We start from the raw sequence: 13260 nt of genomic DNA, 5'->3' as shown, positions 1-13260 counted from the left end.
GCCCCCGATGCAGCCCCACAGTCCGTTCCCCAATATCTCCCTGCTGCAGCCCACCCCGTCTCCCCACGCGTGCACACGCGTTGCCCCAGCACAGCCCCACACCCCCCTCCCCCGGTGCGGTCGCGGTGCTCGGTGGCATTGGGTGGGTGTCACTTTCTGGAAGGGTGTGTTTGTCCCCAAGGCGGGCTGGGAGCACGGCAAGACCCCATCAGGGTGGTGGGCACCCGGCTTGCGTTTGCCGTGCCTCTTCTGGTCCAGGCTGGATGGACTGACGGACACCGTGCGCTGATGCGGTAAGCGCGTGAGGAGGCTGTTACCCTGCCTGCGTGCTCCTGGATGGCAGGCGAGTTATGATGGGTCTGGTTTTGGATGCTCACGGGGTCTTGAAATTTCAATTGCTCCGTTGAGGGCTAATTCAGTCTTGGCAACGGCAGCGCGTAGTGGAAGGAGGGCTTTGGAAGAACGTGTGCGTGACTGGGTTCTGATGAGTTGTGATCCAGGAAAGGGACCAGAGCGGTTTCAGGGACAGCTCTATGAAAGCTGCCTGGAACACCACGAAGCTGTCAAGAGTGGGAGGAGTAGGAGGAGGTAGTGGGGAATCTAGAGGAAATACTGAAGATGCCTCCTCCTTACAGAAAGTTTGAAACGGTTCTTGCTACATCAGGAGCTTGAACAGGAGTAATTATTGAAGACGCAGCCAGGCTTCCCCAGGGAAAAGACTGTTTACCTCCGTTGAAGAGAAAAATAGAAGGCATTGATCAATAGTAGATCGAAGGCTAACAGGATGAAGAGAAATGTCTTATTTCCTATCCTGCAAGAAAAAGACAGCAATCGATGAAAATGTAATAAAGCATACATCCCGCTAACAAAGACTTGGCTTTTTTAACACAATAGTTAACTGTTCCATTGAACTTGTGTTGCTGGAAGTTACCCTTGAGTCTAAGGGCTTAGCAGCCTCCATAAAAGGGGCCGGAGACTTCTGAAGAAACGTTTGTGTTGTTCAGGTCTTTTAACACTAAAGATTTGTATTTGCGTGGTAGTTTTGGAAAAAAAATAAACTCTTATGCTTTTAGGGTGCTGGCTAAGTACTAAACAATACGGCTTTAGGAGAGCTTTTCTTATGGTGAAGGTACTCCACAAAGGCCTACTTCAGGCTTTTTTTCACCATTGTCCCCGAGAAAATGGGCTTCGAATCAGTTTTTAAGTTCTTAATACCACCCTTGTTAAGGTTGTGCTGTAAACCTTAAGCGGCATGTGTGCAGCAGGTGGCTGTCTCTGCATCGGGAGCAGAAAGGACTCTGGCTTGCTGCAAAATAATTGGGAGAACGTTGCTACTAAAGTCAGCGTTTCTAACTAGTTTGGTGGTGTGGGAAGACCTTTCTTTTTTTTTTTCCCCCCACTTGTATTCTGCTCAGGTCTCTAAAATCGGTTCAGAGTGCTGAACGGTTTGTGTTTTGGAAATGTGGGGCAAGGGGAAGACTGCCGCCCAATGGCTCGGGCACCTTTTGTACTTTTATTTGTCCGTTGTCTCCTTGGGACACGTGGCAGTTAGAAGGGGAAGGCTCTTAGACATACATCAGCTGGTAAGAAAATAAAGTTCAGTGTGACTAGCTGATTTGGCATAACGAAAGCATTCTGAGTTGGCTGGTTTCTAACGATTTGACAGATCCAGCTAGAAATCCGCCTTGTTCTCTGTCATCTTGCTTGCCTGTTTGCTGGTAGGAGGCTGGGAGATGAGCTTTTGCGGTTTGCAGTTGTGGGATTAAGGTTCTTTTCTTCTCGTGGATAAAGGAAGGTCAGGTTGTTTTTCTTTCCCCCAACTTCTAATTAAAATAACTTTTAAACCCCCCTTTTTTTCCCCCCTAAAATGTCAGTCCCTTTCTTTATCCAGTTCTACTGGTGAGTTAACTAAAACATCTAATAATCGTGTTTTGACTTGAGACAACAACCTTGTAATTTCTCTGTGGTGGAACTTAACCTTCATCCCCTTCTCCCCTCCTGTTTTGGGTCTGTGTTTAATTGACTTATGTTTGCAGCGGTGGAGATGAGCTCTTGCCTGCTCCGTCTAGCCAAAGTGCCTGTTTCATTTTCCAGCAACTCCAAGGGCATCTTTGAGCTTTTGCAGCAACGGCTGGTGGGAGCAGTGAATTCCTGGAGAGATGTTTGTTATTTGGTCCTAGCTGCTTCAAGAGCCCAGTCTTGCGTTGTTCAAGCTACTGAAGGCTGAGGTAAAACATGAAGTCGCCAATCAGACTTGTTAATTCTGAAGGGCTGCTGCTGTGACTAGTTTTCACGGGGTTTTCAGGCTGAAATTGAGGAAACCAAGGTTATAAAGCAGCGGCAAACATACAGGTTGGGCTGCCTGCAGGATCAAGAGGATAGTACAGCCTCAGAGGGAAATTGCACTTACCCTTTGTACCGTGGAGCTTTCCTAGTAGACGACCGCTGCTAGCTCTCTGCCTAACAAAGCTGCTGCGTGTTACTGAGCAGCCAGCGCTGGGGGCAGAAGCTTTTCTCTGTTTTAGAGCTTGTGATTGATTGCACGCGCCAAAGCCCTGGAAAATCGAGGTGTTGTAGAGAATAGCGTCATGTTTGGGTTTTGTTGTGCTGCCTTGCCCATCTGTTCGCTCGAAGCGGTGCGTGCGCTCTTGTTGCTTCTTCCCAAACTCTTTGGGGTTTGCTTTCTGGTGGTGGAAAAGCAGTTTCCTGCCAAGACATTGTACCCTACCAGAACACTTGGGTCTCTGAAAGCGGTTTGGAATGGTGATAAGATGGATTAAAGCACTTAGCTACAAGAACCATAAAATATGATAGCGCCTGGACTGGAAACAACCTTTTGAAAAGTTGGTTTTGGTTTTATTTTCAAAAGTTGTTGTTTGTTGGTTTTGGTTTTTGTCCTTAAGGACTACTTTGGGAGAGAGCAACTGGACATGCTTTCAGAGCAGCAATCCCCAGGGAAGGTTTTGGAGGTGAAATTCTGCCAGCTGAAGCAGTGAGCTGCAGCCACCTTCCAGGAGTCTTGCCTCCCAGTCTTCCTCCTCTGGGAAGAGGCAAGGGACTGGGGTACTTGCTTATAGCCAGGTTCTCTGTAGTCTTTAAAAATCAGCCCAACTTCCATGGAGTTTTTGTTTGTGATGGTGTAAATAACATGCCTCGGAAGGCAACAGAGCAAGCTGTGTCCAGGGAAAATGCAGTGTATAGGCAAGCCGCCCAGGAACCGTGCTGTATCTGGGTATGACCAGGTCTTATAGCCCCTGAGGGGCATAATTTATAGGAAACCTGAAAAGGGAAATAACTTACATGCTTTACCTGCATGTCCTTTAACCCATAGGGTGCCTGGATATTTGTCTCCGCACCCTCAAGCCTGTCTCTGGGTTGAAGGGATGGGAATACTGCTATTACTATCTTATAGTCACAGTGCCTGGGAGACTGATGACACTGGAAGGATCAGCTATTTGAGGACATTGCGTAATGGAGAAGTGACCAAGAGCATAGAGCGGTGGTGTCACGGTCTCAAATTTTTTATGTCTAACCCAAAAGCGTTCCTCTGTGCCCAGGTATGTTGTACATCAGGCTCCGGATCAACTCTGTGGCAAAAAGGTAAAAAAAGGTCTCCCTGATTCAGCAAAGATAATGACTGCAACATGCTATCTAATGCAGGAGTGAGGCTTTGGGAAGGAGATGAGATGAAGTAATACCTTAAAAGCTGACCTTGCCAGCTCATTGTTCCCTCCCCAGGCTGTGAAACGCAGCAGATGTTGATGCTGTCGGAGGCTGCTGAGCTGATTGCTTGGCAGCCCGCAGTTGCCTGGTCATCTCCAGCACAGATATGGCCCAGGTAGCAGTAATGGAAGTAGCTGTGCCTCTGCCCAGGTTATTTAAAATGAACCTGGATAAACCGGTCACCTGAGGAGGCAGATTAGAAGAGAGTGAATTTCTCTTTGTGGCTCACCACATCTTGTCTCCTCCTTGCCAATTTTGCGAGGAAAGGCTGGTTAGTGGTGGGTGAAGCTATTTGCAGCCAATTGTCCCATGGGAGCTGGGAGTGACCTCTCTCTTCCTCCTAATTCTCCTGACTTTCAGACTTTCTTTCCCATGTCCCAATGGCTTTCTGATGGCACTGATTTTACAGCAGAGTTTTAAGCTAGAAGTTACTCATATAAATTCCTGTTTAGGCAATTTCATCCAACTGGGTAATTTAATCTTACTGTGTCTGGAAAAACTGGGTTGAAGTTTTGTCTTTTTTTAAGCACACGCCCTCTGAGGTGGAAGCTTGGTGTGCCCCTTTCTGTATAGAGAAAATGCATTGCTGTTGCTGGTTTCTGGGGTAGAGAAGGGGGGATTTCAGAATCACTTTGAACTGTGTTTTAGTAGCTGTTGGCATCTCTCAGCTTCCAACAGTATTGACGACTTCTCTGCAAACCTCTGTGGTCAGCTTCAGCGCTGAGTCAGGACAGGGTGAGCAACTTCTCGCCACTCATGTGGCGTAAGTAGCCTTCGGAAGAGGATGCTGGGCAAGGTTTTTCCCACTGATGTTCTTTAGCCAGCAAGGGTGAGAACCATTTTCTCTTCCAGGCATCGTGCTCTGCCTGTGAGCTTCCAGAGGTAATGCTTGTGTAAGGGAAGTCCTGTGCCTGGGTTCATTCTTTAAATAGCAGAGCTGTGATGCTGATGTACCTAGGGCTTGGCATTTTCGTCTGGGGAGGAACTCTTCTCTCGCAGGACTCCAGGAATACAAACCTCCTAATTCTGCTTTTAGCAGTCTCCATCTGTAGGATATTTTTTTTTCTTGATAGAGTAACAGGACAAGAGAAAAGCCAGGGTGGGAGGAAATGTTTAACAGGGGTAATGAAATTAGGAGTCAGTGATTTGGGGGAATTAATAAGATGATGTATGTGTCTTATATCCAGAGTTTAAAAAAAAAAAAGCAACAACCCACAAACAAAAATAAGCAGATCAGATGTTATTTTAGCAATAACGGAATGGCTTCATAGTGAGTGGCTTTGGATGCTTTGTTTAGAATCACTGTTTTTACTTCTGCAGTGCTCATCACTGTTACATATTTGCATCAGAGAATGATTGCCAGGGAAGTCAGATGTGCCATCTCCCTCACATGCATCGCTGCACAGTTGCCTAGGCTTGGGATAAGAAGTCTGGCTTCTTCCGACCCATTTACTTGCTAAATTTAAGTATGGATCTGATCTGATAGATTCTGTATGTTATATTCTGTGTGGAAAAGTATGCTCCAATAATAAAAAAAACAAACAACCCCAAAAAACCCAAACCAAACTCCCTTCATGTGTGACTGCCAAAAGTTCAATGGCTTTTGATCCTGCTGTAGAGTTTGACTTTTCTGATGCATCTTAGAGAACTGTACACCTTGTGGCAACTTGGAGGTGAGGAAGGATGAATGCAAGTGGTGGTGGAGTAAGTTCTGATTTCAGTTTGTTCTTGAGAATTTGGAAAACGAAATGCAAACTTCCTCTGTCACGCTGGACACAAAGTGTTTACAACACATCCTTTTTGTTTCTTTCGCCTCTGCTAGTTGCAGAACATCTTTGTAGTCTTCAGTCTTTCTGTGTTTCTCTCCTGGGAGCAGAGGGCTTCACTGGTTTGAGTGGAGTGAGGCTGCTGGGAATATGGGAAAGGGATGCAGTGCATGGCCCAAGTGTTCTTGATCTTGCTCTCGAAGGAGCAGTTGGAAGGTTGGAGAACATCCCTTCTCTTCATCTCCCTCCCCCTTTCTCTTTTTTTCTTGTATCCTTCCAAAAAAGGGACTGGGTGTTGGATGTTGACCTATCACAATGTGGGTCAGTCCACAAAAAAAAAAAAAAAAAAAAAAAGGAGGATGGGGGAGGAGGGCTGTATGAGTACAGCGAGACAACAGAAATTAATAGAGCAGAAAAAAACTCTGGAAAGAAGAGTGCACGGCTCAGGGTAAAAGGGTTTTATTGTTGATTCTGAGTTTTTAAATGGGTGCATGGGGAGGGGAAGCTACGCTCTCTTCGGATGACTGTGTACGGATTAGCAAAATGGGAAGGGGCTGCATGGGGAGGGGAAGCTACGCTCTCTTCGGATGACTGTACAGATTAGCAAAATGGGAAGGGACTGCATGGGGAGGGGAAGCTACGCTCTCTTCGGATGACTGTGTATGGATTAGCAAAATGGGAAGGGGCTGCATGAGCTGGAAGTGGAGAAGATTTTTGTGGTATTCTCATTGTTTAATTTCTTTAAAATGAGAAAAGAAGTTGCGTGGCCTTGTTGAAGGTTAAATTGTTTGTGTGTATGGTATGCTCTTATGTGTACATAGGCATTGGATCATCTCTTGAATATGGCTTAGTGTGTGCATGCCTCGCCCGGTGGTTTGGTCCTCCTAGGTGCCTCTACCTTCTGCTTCTGCAGCTAATGGTCTTCCTGCTCTGCTCATGCTCGCGCTACTGGTTTTAGGTCCCTGTGACACTTTTCTCTGACTGTTCTGACAGCTGTTTTGAAAATTGTGACGGGGCAAAACCTCTTCAGTGTTCAGACTGCTTACACCCCTGGAGAAATAACATTGCAAAGAACTGCATTTGGATCTGAATTTGTTGTGCAGAGAGAGAAGTTGTGCATTAAGCTGATAAGAAGTGCAGTAACTGTAGATTCAGTCACTGCCTGTTTTTGTAAATCTTGTCGGATTCCCGTCTTCCAGCTGAGCACAGTATTGCTCCGGTGTGTTTGGAGTTATGTGTGCATGTGTATGAAGTGCGTGTTGTGGGGGGACTTTCACCGACTTGACATTAAGAAAGCTTTGCCCAGCATGAATAGTAAAATGTAAATGAGTTGCACTAGTGAAAATTGCATGCCAGGTCACATACTTAACTCAGATTGTTTCGGGAATGCTACTGGAGAGCTTAAAAATGCACTGTTGGGACCTTTTCATGTCTCATAGCTAAGTAAACTAGATGCCACCCCAGAGAGCCAAAGCAATTTAAGAGGTAATAAATTTAAAAGCATTTGATTTTCTTTTATTGCCATCACTGGTTTGAGCTGCACCAGTGACTTACTGTATAGCGTCATGTTGTTTTGTCCTGGCTCTCTACCTCCTCCTCTTCCTGCCTTTTGCCAGATCAGCTGGTGATGCCGTGCCTTTGGGAGTTGAAAAGACCTTAAATCAGCTATGCATTTGCAATATATACCTAGCACAATGGAAAGAGCTGATCCCAGTTGGCACTTCTAGGTATTCTTATAATTAAAATAGTCTAAAATAAACCTTGAACCATTTTGTTGCATGTTCTTGTACTCCTTGTAAGTCTAGGGGACATCCTGAATACCATAAACCTCCTGCTTTCACTAACGTAAAGCTCTGGCTTGCGTCCTAATAGATACAGAAAATTCAAACTTTAAATCACCTACCACATGGCACTTCTGCATTGGTCTTTTTAGGCCCAGAATAAGGGTAATTCAATGGAGAAACTCTTGGAGGAAGGAGAAGTTAAAAAGAGAGTGGAAAATGGGTTTGTGGTATCTTAACAGAAACAAAGTTCAGCATGGTGGATATTTGAAACTACAGTAAGTGTGGAGCAGGTTTTAAGGAGGAGCAATTTCTTGCCTCATAGCTTTCCAGGAGAACCTTGCAGCCAGGTCATGCGTGTTTTGTTGGATCGTATCTTGTACAGCAGAAGGAAGCTTAGCTGTTAAGACTCTTTCGTGGGATAGCTTTGTGTAGCATTCTTTGCTCTCTCAGCAGTTTAGAAATTAAATACTTTTAGCCTTGGAGGAGATGATCTATTTTAAAAACACAGATTGGGTTTGCAGATGGCAGAGAATGGCTTCAGAGTCATGTCGTTCGGGGTTCTTTTCCTACCAACACTGGGGCAAAGCGAGCCCGCTGTCGGCAGCAGCACAACAGAGCGCGTCTTGCCGAAAGCAGACAGCTCGCTCCTCCTTTTCTAGACTCTGTGACTGAATACGTGTTCAGAAGTAACCCTAGGAAGGGAAGGACCAAGCTTGAACGTTTCTTCCCTCCTCTTACACTGCTTTTGTTGCATCAGAAATGGGTTTTACGTATTTCTGTTTGTTTATGTAGAAATAGCTCCTCCTCAGTGGTAACATTTTCCATGCCTTTAAACGCAAGACAAAAATGAGGGTTTTTTGTTTTCACTTGTGCCACATCCCCTCTGTTTACCGTTCTATTTTTGGTGGAAGAAGCTGCCATGTTAATGTTAGAGACAGAAGGCCTCTGTTTCCAAAAGATGCAGGAATGGCAATCTGCTCCTGACAGAGAATTACTGCGTTGCTGTTTTTCTGTGGATTTAGGCCCCGTGGACACATCCCCAATAATGTTACACTGGTGTGGTGTCTCTTAACAGAACTGGTCCCCAGGCAGTTTGGAGCCTCTTCCCTATCAAGAATCTCAGTAGCAGTGTTTTGCATCTCTAGGTTTTTATCAGGGTAGTAACCTTGATATAAATAGCACATGCTTTGCTTTATTTTATTTTCTCCTCCTTACATTGAGAGCAGACCCTAATACTCCTAAAGTGCTTTCCGAAGATCTTTTAGACAAGTTTAAGCTGGTTCTAGGTTTAAGCTAATGCCCTAGCAGTACAAGTCCTGCCTTGCTCTAATGTGCAAAACTTGTAATGGCATCTAGGCAGGAACACGTAACAGTTGCTCGTTGGGGATGGGGGTGTAATCTCTGCTTTCCGCATTTGGGGTTGTTGGGTATAGACCTCACGCAGACCTAACCACTGCCCAAAGCTGATGTAACCCACATACCAGAATCGTACCAGCTGATCTGAAGTTCTTGTGGCCATCCTGAAGTATGCCTAGGCCCACGTCTGAAAGCCCTGTGTGTTTACCCAGATGTACTTTTCCGTGTGCGTTTCCAATTTCCAAGGTTTGGTACTTTTCCTGGCTGCCTGTTTTGCTGGTCCTGTTTGGGACGTGCTATATTGCAGGTTACCTCCGGGGGGAGCAAGGTAGTCAGTTGGAGATGGGGAAAGCTTCAAGAGTGAAATTTAGAAAGGTTGAAATGTTTTCCTTTGATATATTTAGGAGAGCCCTCCAGAGAGGGAGAATAAGCGTGCAAGTAACTTTACTATCCTTTGAAATGGAAGCAATGGGGTGGAGGTGAAAGAGATGGGCAGAGAAAACAGGATATGGCAGAAGAGTAAGGAACTCTTCAAAATTTATTATGCATTAGTTTGGGTTGTATTGCATTGGTAATTCAGGTTTCTAGATGCCCCTAATTTGCCATATGGTAATGTCAAGTGCCTTCCTCATGGTTTGGTACCTCGCAGTGCTGGGGACTGTATGGGCAGAGAACAAAAAGATGGTTGTCCCGAGGAGCTTAAAATGCACAAGAAACAACAGCGAAATATAGCCAGCTGGGAGGAGTACACAGAAAAGAGATCACGGCCAGTAGCCTAACCCTTGTCAGGTTGTTGCATGGCTGGGCTTGCAAAGTGGGAGAATGGAGAAAATCGAGGTGAATATGAAATAGCTTTATGGCTGTTGGAAGGGACCCTTTTCCCCAGGTGGGAGAGGAATCAGGAGGGTACATTCTGTGGCACTGACATGGGCTGCGACGGAGGTAGGTGTCCAAGAAACCATTACCAAACACGTTCACTGTGTTGGGTAAGAGAGAAGCTGCTTACACCAGGATGCTCAATCCGTAGCTTGTCAAGGCAGCGTGTTTGCTGTGACCTGCTCCTGGGCACCACCTTTGCTGGAAGCCTGTTCTAATGGTGTGCTGGGCTTGTGTCCTGTTGCACAGTGGCGAAGAGACGTCTCAGAAACAAGGCCTATCAAGAGAGTTGCCATAGCCTGCCCTCAGGATGATCTTTTTAACAAGGCAGAAGAGGAGCTAGAAGACTCAGAGCTGCTGGTAGTGAATGAGATGAAATCCACTCACCTGGTTAAGGCTCCAATCATCTGTGATATTATCTATTTCTTAAATATAGTACAGAATTGCTCTTACAGCTTCAGCTTCCTGCATACAGTAGTCTTCCATAATAGCTTTGTGCACTGCTTATACCTGTCACTGTAGCAATGGTGTGGGGGGCTTCAGGAGATTAGAAGGGATAATTTGGAAGGTATATGTTAATTTTGCAGATTCGGGAGTACAGTGTTCCTTCGTGTTTTGCTAGCAAGGAGAATGACCTGCAAGCTGATGCTTACAACCAATAAAAAGTATCAAGCAATTAAAAAGCTGTCTTGGGGGCAACCCTGAGGAACATGGGGGTGCTCATGGGTGAGGTGGATTGGGGTTTGGGGTAGGAGAAGTGAAGCCCTGGTTAAGAAAGTTTGTATATTTTCTTTCAGAAAACAGTGCTGGAAAGAGTTATTAGTTTCAATGACTCTGTGAATTAAAGGGGATTAGGCAAAGAATGATGCTTAATCATGTAATTAATGACAGTTGATGTATAATCACAAGGGGGCAGTGTTAAGGTTACATATTAACTTGAACTTGTAAGTGTCCTTGCTTCTGAATACGTAACCCTTGTCACGTCAAAATGCTTGTTGATCACTTTTTGCTGTTTCAGCTTCTTTTAAAATGAGTGCAGAGAGGCATAGGAGTTCCCTTTCAGATCTTCAGTTCTGCTGACGTTACCGGCACTGCATTTGGGTCTGTGCCGTCGGTGTGGTTTGATTAGCTGGAGCGTGGAGCTCCAGGTCCTGCCCCTCCTGCCACTGGTGGTCTGCAGTAGAGATCCTCTCCCCCATGAACTTTAGGAAGGGCTTAACAGCTTCCTCTCTTGCATAGCTCCCAAAGTGCACTGGGATGTGCAAGATCGCAGCTGGCTGGACTTTATTTAGAGCTAGGTTAACCACAGGTGCATCTGCTCTGATTTCATTTTAGATGTGCCCTTTGTGAGCTTAGTGGAAGCACTCTCAGCACTGTGAGCGTTCAGTCGCTTCAGAAGTTGCTTGGGTAGAAATCCCATTCTTCTCAAAGCAGTAAGAACCTTGCTACCTTGTGACATCTCCACCCAGCTTTCATCTCTCCAAATTTTTAGATACAGTATAGATAATGTAATGTGTGTGCGTGTATACTTTGAAACTCAAACCTTAACAGTTCTATTTCCTGTACTGATGAAGTCTGGGAAGGAGTTACCCTGCAGTACATGCACTTACCATAGAATACCAGCTTGGAAGGGACCTCAGGGATCACCTGATCCAACCTTTCTAGGCAAGAGCACAGTCTAAACAAGACGGACAGAAAGCTGTAACTCAGAGCAGGGATATTTTGGAAAAAGAACAACTGGAAAGAATGAAGAAAAGCCAAGTTTAATGATTATTTTGTAAATTAAACCATAACAGTTGTGCAGCGCCCTCTATAGTAAGATAATATCTGCTTAAACAAATCTGGATATTTCCCAGGATTTGTATTTGTTCTCTTCCCCCTGTGGAAGAAAGCAGCAATGAGGTGGAATGTGGTGTAAGTAATGTCCGAGCGCCATGCACCCCTGGTGCAAGAGCGTGGTTTGGAAAAGCATGTGCTGGGGAGCCATTTGCACGCCTTAGTCTAGATGTGGAAGTGATTTGCTCCTGGCCCTCTGCTTTTACCGGCTGCCTGTTCCCCAGTTTGTGCTGTGGCTTCAGGTGAAGCAAGGCTGGGGGGCAGTTCATGTGGATAATATGTGCTCCTCCATGTTCTGCTGTGACCTGTCAGTAAATGACAGATGTGTCTTTCCCTGCTGCAGCTGTAAACTGTGGCGATGGATCACTGGCCTTTCTAAAGCCCTTTCCATCTGCTGATACTAAAGGCCTGCGTAAGAGCTATGTCTGGCGCTTTTACAGAAAGGGTATCCCGAAAATTATCAGGAGGTTATCAGAAGGAGGCCATATTATGCTGGTCCCCTTTGATAATCGTGTCGTTACTACAACCGCGTCAGAAGCAGCTCTTCTGGTGGATAGAACCAATGGCTGCCTGCCTGTGATCTTGGTTTAAGTGGATTATCTTCCCCCAGTCCAGAGGTCACATTACAGCCTGCTTACAACCAAATTGAAAATAATAGCTGCTTTAGATCTTAGACCTTCAAGAAGTTGTTCCATTGAAAGAACATAGCTTTTCATCCAGGAAAATTACCAAGGGTCACGCTGCTTTGAAATCTTGCATATCCCTGTGTTCTGGGTGTGTTTTCGTGGTTCAGCTGGCTTTTAAAAGCCAATCAGGTTAAATTCACGTCATGTAGAAAACAATGTTAAGTTAGAATTAACGACAGGCTGGCTAAGTGTACCATGACATGCAATGTTTGATAAAAGCATCACTTTCATGCTCTGCTTTCTAGTGAGGAGAGCTTTCAGCACATATCCTTCCAACGAAGGTGCTTTGGGCTGAGCGTGGCTTTTAAAATGGCAGTAGGAGAGGTGGGGATTGGAGAGCTGGAGGAATAAGGATGCTCTTCTTTCCCCCTTGCTGTGCAGTGACACTTTGTGGCCCATGTTCTTGTTGCCTGCTGCCGCTTGTTCTGCTGCTTTCCAGATGAAACCGTAAGACATAAGACTCCAGCAGACTAACCATAAGACTAGGGCATGACAGAATAGCCAGCGGTCTGGTGGAAAGTAGAGCTGTTAAGTTTAGGTGTGCCCATCATCTTCCAGTATGGATGATTTAAGTACTTCCTTCTGATCCCAGGTGAACACCGTATTCATCCTGTTCTTAAATATTTTTATTGCAGAAGGGTGGTGATGATGGCGGTGGCAGCGTTTCAGGATCTCGGGGAGGCTGTGTTGTGAGGGGTAGAGAGGTTCCCAAGATCCGTGTAATTTGTTGTATCATGAGGGCTGGCAGTGGCAGACTTACCCAGGTCTGGTTGGTAAAGCATGTGAGCAGCCTGGTGAAAGGCATGTGAGAGATGCAAAGTACTGTTACTGTTATGCTCCTCAGCCCTTTCAGCTGGGTTCAATTGCTTTTTGGTTCTCTTCCTTGACAGGTCTTGGCTCGTGAGCGACTCTTTAGCACTCCCAACTGGAACCTCACACCAAAAGGCACCATGATAGTGATGACCGATGTCACTGCAGCCCCCAGATTGGGGTCAACTGCCACCTGTGAGAGATGCAAAGTACTGTTACTGTTATGCTCCTCAGCCCTTTCAGCTGGGTTCAATTGCTTTTTGGTTCTCTTCCTTGACAGGTCTTGGCTCGTGAGCGACTCTTTAGCACTCCCAACTGGAACCTCACACCAAAAGGCACCATGATAGTGATGACCGATGTCACTGCAGCCCCCAGATTGGGGTCAACTGCCACCACTCCAGCTGTGGCTCCCAACTTCTCCTG

At 45.7% G+C, this 13260-nt stretch overlaps 1 long non-coding RNA gene across 1 annotated transcript; it reads left to right on the top strand.

The window, feature by feature from the left end:
* The first annotated feature begins 68 nt into the window (after positions 1-68).
* On the top strand, positions 69-13025 carry LOC118453253. Its single transcript, XR_004843176.1, has 3 exons — positions 69-293; positions 2095-2228; positions 12918-13025. It is a non-coding gene; the product is annotated as an uncharacterized LOC118453253 (long non-coding RNA).
* Positions 13026-13260: the final 235 nt, after the last annotated feature.

This window comes from Egretta garzetta, unplaced genomic scaffold (genome assembly GCF_000687185.1).
Source record: "Egretta garzetta isolate BGI_Z169 unplaced genomic scaffold, ASM68718v1 scaffold51, whole genome shotgun sequence".
NCBI lineage: Eukaryota > Metazoa > Chordata > Aves > Pelecaniformes > Ardeidae > Egretta > Egretta garzetta.
Note: the sequence above shows the minus strand (reverse complement) of the source record. Positions and strands in the feature narration are given on the sequence as shown.